Raw genomic sequence first — 10,455 nt, forward strand, 5'->3', positions numbered from 1 at the left:
TCCAAAAATATACTAAAATCAACTCCAATTAGGTTGAGGGGGGCATAGTTCTTAAAACTCATTTCATCTCCCAATCAGCCCCCGATATATGGAAAAAGCTTAAAAAGTCAGAGGAGGGCCCTCAAACCCCTCAATGAGATCTCCTGAGCATGGCTTTTAATAAGGTGACCAACTGCCTGACCAGGCGGTAGGCGCAGTGGATAGTGTCGGACTGGGATGCGGAGGACCCAGGTTCGAGACCCCGAGGTCACCAGCTTGAGCACGGGCTCATCTGGTTTGAGCAAAAAGCTCACCAGCTTGGACCCAAGGTTGCTGGCTCAAGCAAGGGGTCACTCGGTCTGCTGAAGGCCCGCGGTCAAAGCACATATGAGAAAGCAATCAATTGAGAAACTGATGATTGATGCTTCTCATCTCTCTCTGTTCCTGTCTGTCCCTATCTATCCCTCTCTCTGACTCTCTCTCTCTCTCTGTCCCTGTAAAAAAAAAAAAAAAAAAAGAGTAGAACATCACATTTTAATGGCCCTGGCCAGTTGGCTCAGTGGTAGAGCATTGGCCTGGCGTACAGGAGTCCTGGGTTCAATTCCCGGCCAGGGCATACAGGAGAAGCGCCCATCTGCTTCTCCACCTCTCCTTCCTCTCTGTCTCTCTCTTCCCCTCCCACAGCCAAGGCTCCATTCAAGCAAAGTTGGCCTGGGCGCTGAGGATGGCTCCATGGCCTCTGCCTCAGGCACTAGAATGGCTCTGGTTGCAACAGAGCAATGCCCCAGATGGGCAGAGCATCGCCCCCTGGTGGGCATGCCAGGTGGATCCCGGTCGGGCGCATGCAGGAGTCTGTCTGACTGCCTCCCCGTTTCCAACTTCAGAAAAATACAGAAAAAAAAAATGTGACCAACTTTTTTACAGGAGGACAAATATAAGTTGAAGAAAACAATATTGTAAATAAAAGAAACATTTTATCAGTTGCAACAATAATACATTATAATATGATAAATGCATAATAAAACATTTGTAATATTTTATATTGTAATTATGCATACATGACTATTAATTTTTAATAATAATTGTAAGAAAAAAGTACTCATTTAGGTAATATCTAAACAAGTACTTTTCCATTACTTTTCCATTGAATGAATATTTTTTATCAATGTATCATCTTGTAACAATATATTGCAAATATCTGAACAAGAAATATCTTTCATATTAAATTTTACATGAATTGTGCTTACCTGTCTATGATTGAATATTCACTGAGAAAGAAATAATTGTAAGTCTACAATGTTATATGTGCCATATTGTGTTTCAGTAAGAAGTACACAAAGCCATTTATTTGCACAATGAGTATATCACGCACTCTCTCAAGTTCTCCCATGCGGAGCACATGCTTCTCATAATCACGTCTCGCTGCACTGTACTGATCCTTGACGAACCGTCATGTCAAATACAAATACGTCATATCACACACAATGGATCGACTCTGCATTAATCAAATACGGACATTTACAGATTAGTCTTCCAATATCAAAAAGGAGGACATGTAGGAAGACACTTTTTGAAGAAGGATGGAACTTACAAAAGAAGGACTGTCCTCCCTAAAGGAGGACAATTGGTCACCTTACTTTTAAGGTCTGTAACAGGGGTCCCCAAACTATGGCCCACAGGCCACATGTGGCCCCCTGAGGCCATTTATCCGGCCCCCGCCACACTTCCAGAAGAGGCACCTCTTTCATTGGTGGTCAGTGAGAGGAGCATAGTTCCCATTGAAATACTGGTCAGTTTGTTGATTTAAATTTACTTGTTCTTTATTTTAAATATTGTATTTGTTCCCGTTTTGTTCTTTTACTTTAAAATAAGATATGTGCAGTGTGCATAAGGATTTGTTCATAGTTGTTTTTTTTTTTAGTCCGGCCCTCCAATGGTCTGAGGGACAGTGAACTGGCCCCCTGTGTAAAAAGTTTGGGGACCCCTGATCTGTAATAACTGAGAGGAACAGGAAAAGGCAGACAGAGCCCAAAGAGATCAGGCAAAATACCAGCTCTTGGTGGCTGCCCTTAAAGGCTCCAATGCCCCTAAGGGGTCTTGTAAGACTCCACTGGGCTCTGCTTCAAGTATAGAAAAGAAGCTCATTGGGCAAAAGCCTGTCCAGCTTCTCGGCCCCCAACAGGGCCTTGCCCTCACTGCTGGAAAAAAGGGACACTGGAAGGTAGACTTCCCCCTTGCTCCTCTAAGGGAAGGTTCAATCTCTTCCACCCCTATCCCAGCCACCTATGACCTAACCTTGTCCAGCCTGCTGGGACTTGCCACTGAAGACTGGAGGTGCCCAGGGCCATTGTCCCCATCTCACATCACCATCAAAGAGCCTCAAGTAACCATCCAAGTAATGGGTAAGCCGATCTCATTTCTTATAGACCCAGGGGCCACTTACTCTGCCTTACCTGAATATTCAGGTCCTGCTCATCCCTTGAAAATCTCTGTTGTGGATGTTAATGGTCTTATTCCCTCCCTGTTGGCCATAGATCCACTACTTTGTCTAATACATGGTGTCTCCTTTACACATTCTTTTCTCCTCCTACCTCAATGCCCTACACCTATTTTAGGCCAGGACCTACTCTCCAAATTCAGACCCTCTCTCTCCTTTCACCTCGCATCCTCGGAGTCAGCCCTGTTACTGCTTCTCGGCCAACCAGATTTGCCTACTCCTGTTACGAACTTACCTCTACCACCCAGCATAGTGAATCCCAAGATTCTCCTTACTACCCCCATGACTGCAAAGCTCCAGGAAAAGGCCCCCTGGTTTCAACTCTCCAGGTTAAACAAACAAACAAACAAAACGGAAGTTCCATCTCCACATACGCCTAGGAATGACCCTTCCAGTCTACCTGAATCACCACCCAGATATGCCTGCTTCCCCTTAGGGTCCACCAAGATCAGACTGATTAAAATCCCAGAAGAAGAAGAACAGCCTGAGCCGTGACTATGATTACCCCCTGACAACAGACAGGACGGTGATTCCAGCTTGCTCTATTCTTTCTTATCTCCTTACCCTTAAAGGCACACTCTGCCCCCATACCCTCCCTCTTGGAATCCCTCACACCTAGAACGCTCCCTTAATCTTACTCAAAATCTCCTTATTAAGACAAACTCCTCTTATGCAGCCTACTGCTGGATGTGTCTGTCCATGTCATCTTCAGCTTACTCAGTTCTCCCTATTCCTCTTAATAATACTCATCTCCTTCACACCACTCTTATGTACAAGATTCAGAAAGGGGCTACCTTCTTGGAAAGAGCCCACACTCTAATAGGAGATTACCCCACCTCAGCTGCAAACCGAGCAAACAAGCTATACCAAACCTAGAGAAATTAAAACCCTAAACTCCTCCTACTCAAGCACCAGTCACTCTTAAATACTCCCTCTTTTCATCTGCCCCACTATGCTTTACTGCTTAGGGTACTGTCCCAGTAGGTCACCTCCCTTCTGAACTCTGCAACATCACAATAAGTATTCAATTTCCTAAAGACCATCAAAACAACCGAGTCAACTATCAAGTTTCTCCAGAAGCAAATGGATTATTTTCTAACCCCATCAGCTTCACGGGACCCCCTATTCTTATGGCTTCACAACATAAATGCTCTTATCCCACCAACCAACTCGATCCCTGGCTCAATACTGCTTCCTTTTGCAAAGTTACAATACTCAAAATAATCCTCTAATATATCTCTCTTCTTATCGAGGCTGCTCTTTACTCAACTCTGACTGGAGCTTGGAAACAGAAAGATGAGATCGACCCTTTATCCATCTATTCTCCCTTCACCTCTGAGCCTGTATCACCCAGTCAGGGGCTTTCTACATGTGTGGGACAAACACCTACATGTGCCTCCCAATTAATTGGATGGGAACCTGTACCCTACTCTACCTCACCCCTAACATCAACCTAGTTCCATCCAACAAGCCTCTTCACATCCCTAGCACTCTTCTAATTAAGCAGAGGAACAAGCGGGCAATACAGATCTTCAAAACTCCCTAGAAGAGCCTGACCAGGCGGTGGTGCAGTGGATAGAGCAGGGGTTCCCAAACTTTTTACACAGGGGGCCAGTTCACTGTCCCTCAGACCATTGGAGGGCCGGACTATAAAAAAAACTATGAACAAATACCTATGCACACTGCACATATCTTATTTTAAAGTAAAAAAACAAAATGGGAACAAATACAATATTGAAAATAAAGAATAAGTAAATTTAAATCAACAAACTGACCAGTATTTCAATGGGAACTATGCTCCTCTCACTGACCACTAATGAAAGAGGTGCCTCTTCTGGAAGTGCGGCGGGGGCCAGATAAATGGCCTCAAGGGGCCGCATGCGGCCCGCGGGCCGTAGTTTGGGGACCCCTGGGATAGAGCATCAGACTGGGATGCGGAGGACCAGGTTTGAGACCCCACGGTCGCCAGTTTGAGCGCGGGCTCATCTGGCTTGAGCAAAAATCTCACCAGCTTGGACCCAAGGTTGCTGGCTCCAGCAAGGGGTTACTCAGTCTGCTGAAGGCCCATGGTCAAGGCACATATGAGAAAGCAATCAATGAACAATTAGAGTGTCACAGCAAAAAACTGATGATTGATGCTTCTCATCTCTCTCCGTTCCTGTCTGTCTGTCCCTATCTATCCCTCTCTCTGACTCTCTCTCTGTCCCTGTAAAAAAAAAAACCAAGGCCTTGGCTGGTTGGTTCAGTGGTAGAGCGTCGGCCTGGCGTGCAGGAGTCCCAGGTTCAATTCCCGGCCAGGGCACACAGGAGAAGCACCCATCTGCTTCTCCACTCCTCCCCCTCTCCTTCCTCTCTGTCTCTCTCTTCCTCTCCCACAGCCAAGGCTCCACTGGAGCAAAGTTGGCCCGGGCGCTGAGGATGGCTTTATGGCCTCTGCCTCAGGCACTAGAATGGCTCTGATTGTGGCAGAGTGATGCCCCAAGATGGGCAGAGCATCACCCCCTGGTGGGCATGCCGGGTGGATCCCGGTTGGGCACATGCGGGAGTCTGTCTGACTGCCTCCCCGTTTCCAGCTTCAGAAAAATATAAAAAAACAAACAAACAAACAAAAAACTCAAAAAACCAAAAAAAAAAAACCCGCCCTAGAAGAAATTGCCTCCACTCTGGTAAGACTCCAAGACCAACTTGATTCCCTGGCCACTGTCGCGCTACAAAATTGCCATGGCTTGGACTTCTTGATGATGGAAAAGGGAGGTATCTGTATTTTTCTAGAAGAACAGTGTTGCTTTTACCTCAACCAGTCAGGGCTGGTTAGAGACGCAGCAACAAAGCTAAAGGAGTAGGCTCAATGAATCCATGAAAGACAAGAGGGGTCTTGGGATCAGTGGCTCTGCACAAACTGTATGTCTTGGCTATTAGCTTTTATTGGCCCACTCACTCTCATTTTTTGTCATTCTAGCATTTGGTCCCTGTCTCTTGTGCCTTTTCTCCAATTTTCTCCAGGACCACATGAAGGCTTTCACTAACCAGACTGTCCACAAGCTCTTGTTACTTCAAGTCACCTACCAGAAAGTCCCTACTTTGCCACTGCAGCCCAAGGCCAGCCATCCCTTCCCATGACTCACCACCCATAATCAGCAGGAATCAGTTACAGAAAAATGATCATAGCCCCTTAACTATATAACAAAAGGCTGGAATGATAGGGTTGCAGGTGGGGGCTGTGACCCCCTCCTCTCATAAGTAGATGAAGGGACATTAAAAAACTGAACATTGGCCCTGGCGGGTTGGCTCAGCGGTAGAGCGTCGGCCTGGCTTGCGGGGGACCCGGGTTCGATTCCCGGCCAGGGCACATAGGAGAAGCGCCCATTTACTTCTCCACCCCCCCCTCCTTCCTCTCTGTCTCTCTCTTCCCCTCCAGCAGCCAAGGCTCCATTGGAGCAAAGATGGTCCGGGCGCTGGGGATGGCTCCTTGGCCTCTGCCCCAGGCACTAGAGTGGCTCTGGTCGTGGCAGAGCGACGCCCCAGAGGGGCAGAGCATCGCCCCCTGGTGAGCAGAGCATCGCCCCTGGTGGGCGTGCCGGGTGGATCCCGGTCGGGCACATGCGGGAGTCTGACTGTCTCTCCCCGTTTCCAGCTTCAGGAAAAAAAAAAAAATGGACATTCCAGATCACCTCCCCCCAGACATCCAGATTGACTCACCTGGATGTGGAAAGTCTGCTAACTTACTTACACTTAATCCTTTTCTCCCTGTAATGCCTAACAGCCCCCACCCTCGAATACCCTACTTATCCCTACCTGTTAGAGAACCAGTTGCTGACCTCTGCCTTAGGAGTCAGCCTGGCAGATGACCCCCTAATAAACTTTTCTTGCCTGAACTTGAGTGTCCTCCTTCAGCCAAACTTACAGACATGACCCCAAGGTTGCTGGTTTGAACCCAAGGTCACTGGCTTGAACAAGGGGTCACTCACTCTGCTCTAGCCCCCCCCCCCCAGTCAAGGCACATGTGGGAAAGTAATAAATGAAAAATTAAGGAGCTGGCCTGACCTGTGGTGGCGCAGTGGATAAAACATCAACCTGGAAATGCTGAGATCGCTGGTTCGAAACCCTGGGCTTGCCTGGTCAGGGCACATGTGGGAGTTGATGCTTCCAGCTCCCCCCCCCCCTTCTCCCTCTCTGTCTCTCCTCTCTCTGTCTCCCTCTCCTCTCTAAAATGAATAAATAAATAAATAAATAATTAAGGAGCTGTGATGAAGAATTGATGCTTCTCATCTCTCTCCCTTCCTGTCTATCTGTCCCTATCTGTCCCTCTCTCCATCTCTGTCTCTGTTACAAAAAAAAAAATTGGGAATAGGAAGTGAGCAGAGTAGGTGTTAACGTTTCAGATAATATGGCCAGCTAAGGTCTCACTGAGAATGTGACATGAGAAAAAACTGAAGGATGTAAAAGAAGCGTATACAATTATCTGGAAGAACAATTCCAGACCAATGTAAAGGACCTGAGCTTGGGTATAGCCTGAAATGTTAGAGGGACAGCCAGTAAGCTAATGGAGGTACAGTGCAGTAACAGAGGGGTCAGGTCATAGAGGTGGCATGAGGTCATGGTAAAGATTTTAGATTTTGTTCCAGGTGAGCTGGAAAACCACTGGAAAGGTTTAAGGATAAGAATAAAATATTTATATTTTTAAAAGATTACTCTGACTGCTGTTTTGAGACTATTCTGATGAGTGGGGAAGAGTATAAGCGCAAGAGAGACCAGTCAGGAGGCTATTTTAGTACTCCAATGGTAGTGATAGACGCCTTGAATCATGTCAGGCATGTTCCAATAGCATTTTATCTATCTAGTCTCCTCTCTCATCTATTTGAAAGTACCGTACCCTAAAATAAAGTAGTGGGGCAACTGGTTTACAATTCAGATGCACTTGGAATCCTAGTCTTCTGGATGGCTTCTCTACTCACTGTGTTTTACAGTGAAAATAATCACTATATTAGGGAAAACAGTATGAGGCTCTCTCTCTCTCGCTATATATATATAATTTTTTTAAGAAAAAAAAATATATACAATAACTTATTATCCAGAAATACTACCTTCAGGTATTTACCTGATGAAAATAAAATCACTATCTCAAAAATGTATCTGTATCTCATGTTCATTGCAACATTATTCATAATTAGCCAAATCATGGAAACAAGCTACATGTGCCAGAAACAGGAATGAAGATTGGTATATATTTCTTTTTTTGTTTGTTTTGGGTTTTTTTTTTTATTTTGGTGTTTTTCCAAAGTGAGAGGGGTGGAGGCAGACAGACAGACTCCTGCATGCACCCAACCGGGATCCACCTGGCATGCCCACCAGGTGGCAAAGCTTGGCCTCTCGGGGTGTTTCTCCACTGGTATTGGAGCCATTCTAGTGCCTGAGGTGGAGGCTATGGAGCCATCCTCAGCACTTGAGCCAACTTTGCTCCAATAAAGCCTTGGCTGTGGGAGGGGACAAGAGAGATAGAGAGAAAGGAGAGGGAGAAAGGTGGAGAAGCAGATGGGTGCTTCTGTGTGCCCTGACTGGGAATCGAACCTGAGACTTTCACAGGCCAGGCCGACGCTCTACAGCTGAGCCAACAGGCCAGGGCCCTCTCAAGGTATTTCAAAAATTCAAGAGAAGGAAAGATTTTTTAAGCTCCTTTTATGAGGCAAGCATTATCCTCATTCTAAAACCAGGTAAAGACACTACAAAGAAAGAAAACTATAGGCCAATATCCCTGATGAACATAGATGCTAAAATTCTCAACAAAATACTAGCAAATTGGATCCAGCAATACATCAAAAAGATCATACATCTGATCAAGTGGGATTTATTCTGGGAAGGCAAGGCTGCTACAACACTCACAAATCAATAAACATTATAAATCACATAAACAAAATGAAGGATAAAAATCCTTTGATTATATCAATAGATGCAGAAACAGTATTTTATAAAATCCAGTACCCATTTATGATCAAAACTCTCAGCAAAGTGGGAATACAGGGAACATACCTCAACATAAGAAAGGCCATCTATGACAAACCCACAGCCAACATCATCCTCAATAGGCAAAATTAAAAAGAAATCCCCTTAAGATCAAGAATAAGGCAGAAGTGCCCCCTTTCACCACTCTTTTAACAGAGTTCTGGAAGTCCAGGACACAGCAATCAGACAAAAAGAAGAAAAAAAATGCATCCAAACTGGAAAAAAAGAAGTAAAACTATCATTATTTCCTGATGACATGGTACTGTACATAGAAAACCCTACAGTCTCAGTCAAAAATCAACTAGACCTGAGAAACGAATTCGGCAAGGTGGCAAGATATAAAATTAAAATTCGAAATCAGAGGCATTTTTATATACCAATAAACTATCTGAAAGAAAAATTAGTGAAACAATTCCCTTCACTATTGCAACAACAAAATAAATAAAGTACCTAGGAGTAAATGTAACCAAGAAGGTAAAAGACTTGTACTCATAAAATTATAAGACATTGAAAAAAGAAATCAAGGAAGATACAAACAAGTAGAAGCATATATCATGTTCATGGATAGGAAGAATGAACATCATTAAAACATCTATATCTCTCTAGCAATATTTTTGCTGATTTATCTCCAAAGCAATCTATAAATTCATTGCAATTCCTATTAAAATATCAGTGGCATACTTCAAAGATCTAGAACAAATATTTAAAAAATTTATATATAGGATAGAACCAAAAAAGAACCTGAATAGCCTCAACAATCTTAAAAATGAAGAATAAGCCTGACCAGGCGGTGGCACAGTGGATAGAGTGTCGGACTGGTATGCAGAGGACCCAGGTTCAAGATCCCGAGGTCGCCGGCTTGTGCGGGCTCATCTGATTTGAGCAAAAACTCACCAGCTTGAACCCAAGGTCGCTGGCTCCAGCAAGGGGTTACTCAGTCTGCTGAAGGCCCATGGTCAAGGCACATATGAGAAAGCAATCGATGAACAATTAGAGTGTCACAGCGAAAAACTGATGATTGATGCTTCTCATCTCTCTCCATTCCTGTCTGTCTGTCTCTGTCTATCTTTCTCTCTGACTCACTCTCTGTCTCTGTAAAAAAATAAAAAATAAAAAAAATAAAAAAAAGAATAAAGTGGGAGGTATCACACTTTCTAATATCAAGTTATACTACAAGGCAATTGTACTTAAAACAGCTTGATAAGAACAGGCATACAGATCAATTAGAACAGAAAACCTGGAAATAAATCCATATCTTTAAGGTTCATTGATATTTGACAAAGGAGGTAAGAGCATACAATGGAGTAAAGACAGTCTCTTTAACAAATGGTGTTGGGAAAATTGGACAAGTACATGCAAAAAAATGAAACTAGACCATCAACTTACACCATTCACAAAATTAAACTAAAAATGGATAAAAGATTTATATGTAAGTTGTGAAACCATAAATATCTTGGAAGAAAACATAGGCAGTAAATTCTCTGATATCTCTCTAGCAATATTTTTGCTGATTTATCTCCACAGGCAAGTGAAATAAAGGACAAAATAAATAAATGGGACTATATCAAACTAAAAAGCTTTTGCGCCTGACTGGGCGGTGGCACAGTGGTCGAACTAGGATGCGGAGGACCCAGGTTTGAGACCCCGAGGTTGCCAGTTTGAGCGCGGGCTCATCTGGTTTGAGCAAAACTCACCAGCTTGGATCGAAGGTCGCTGGCTTGAGCAAGGGGTTACTTGGTCTGCTATAGCCCCATGGTCAAGGCACATATGTGAAAGCAATCAATGAACAACTAAGGTGTCGCAACAAAAAACTGATGATTGATGCTTCTCATCTCTCTTTGTTCCTGCCTGTCTGTCTTTATCTATCCCTCTCTCTGACTCTCTCTCTGTCTCTGTAAAAATAAATAAATAAATAAATAAATAAATAAATAAAGGCTGAAGACAAGATGGTGCTGGAGTAGACGGATGTACCAACTTCC

The sequence above is a fragment of the Saccopteryx bilineata genome, chromosome 4, assembly GCF_036850765.1.
Source record: "Saccopteryx bilineata isolate mSacBil1 chromosome 4, mSacBil1_pri_phased_curated, whole genome shotgun sequence".
Lineage (NCBI taxonomy): Eukaryota > Metazoa > Chordata > Mammalia > Chiroptera > Emballonuridae > Saccopteryx > Saccopteryx bilineata.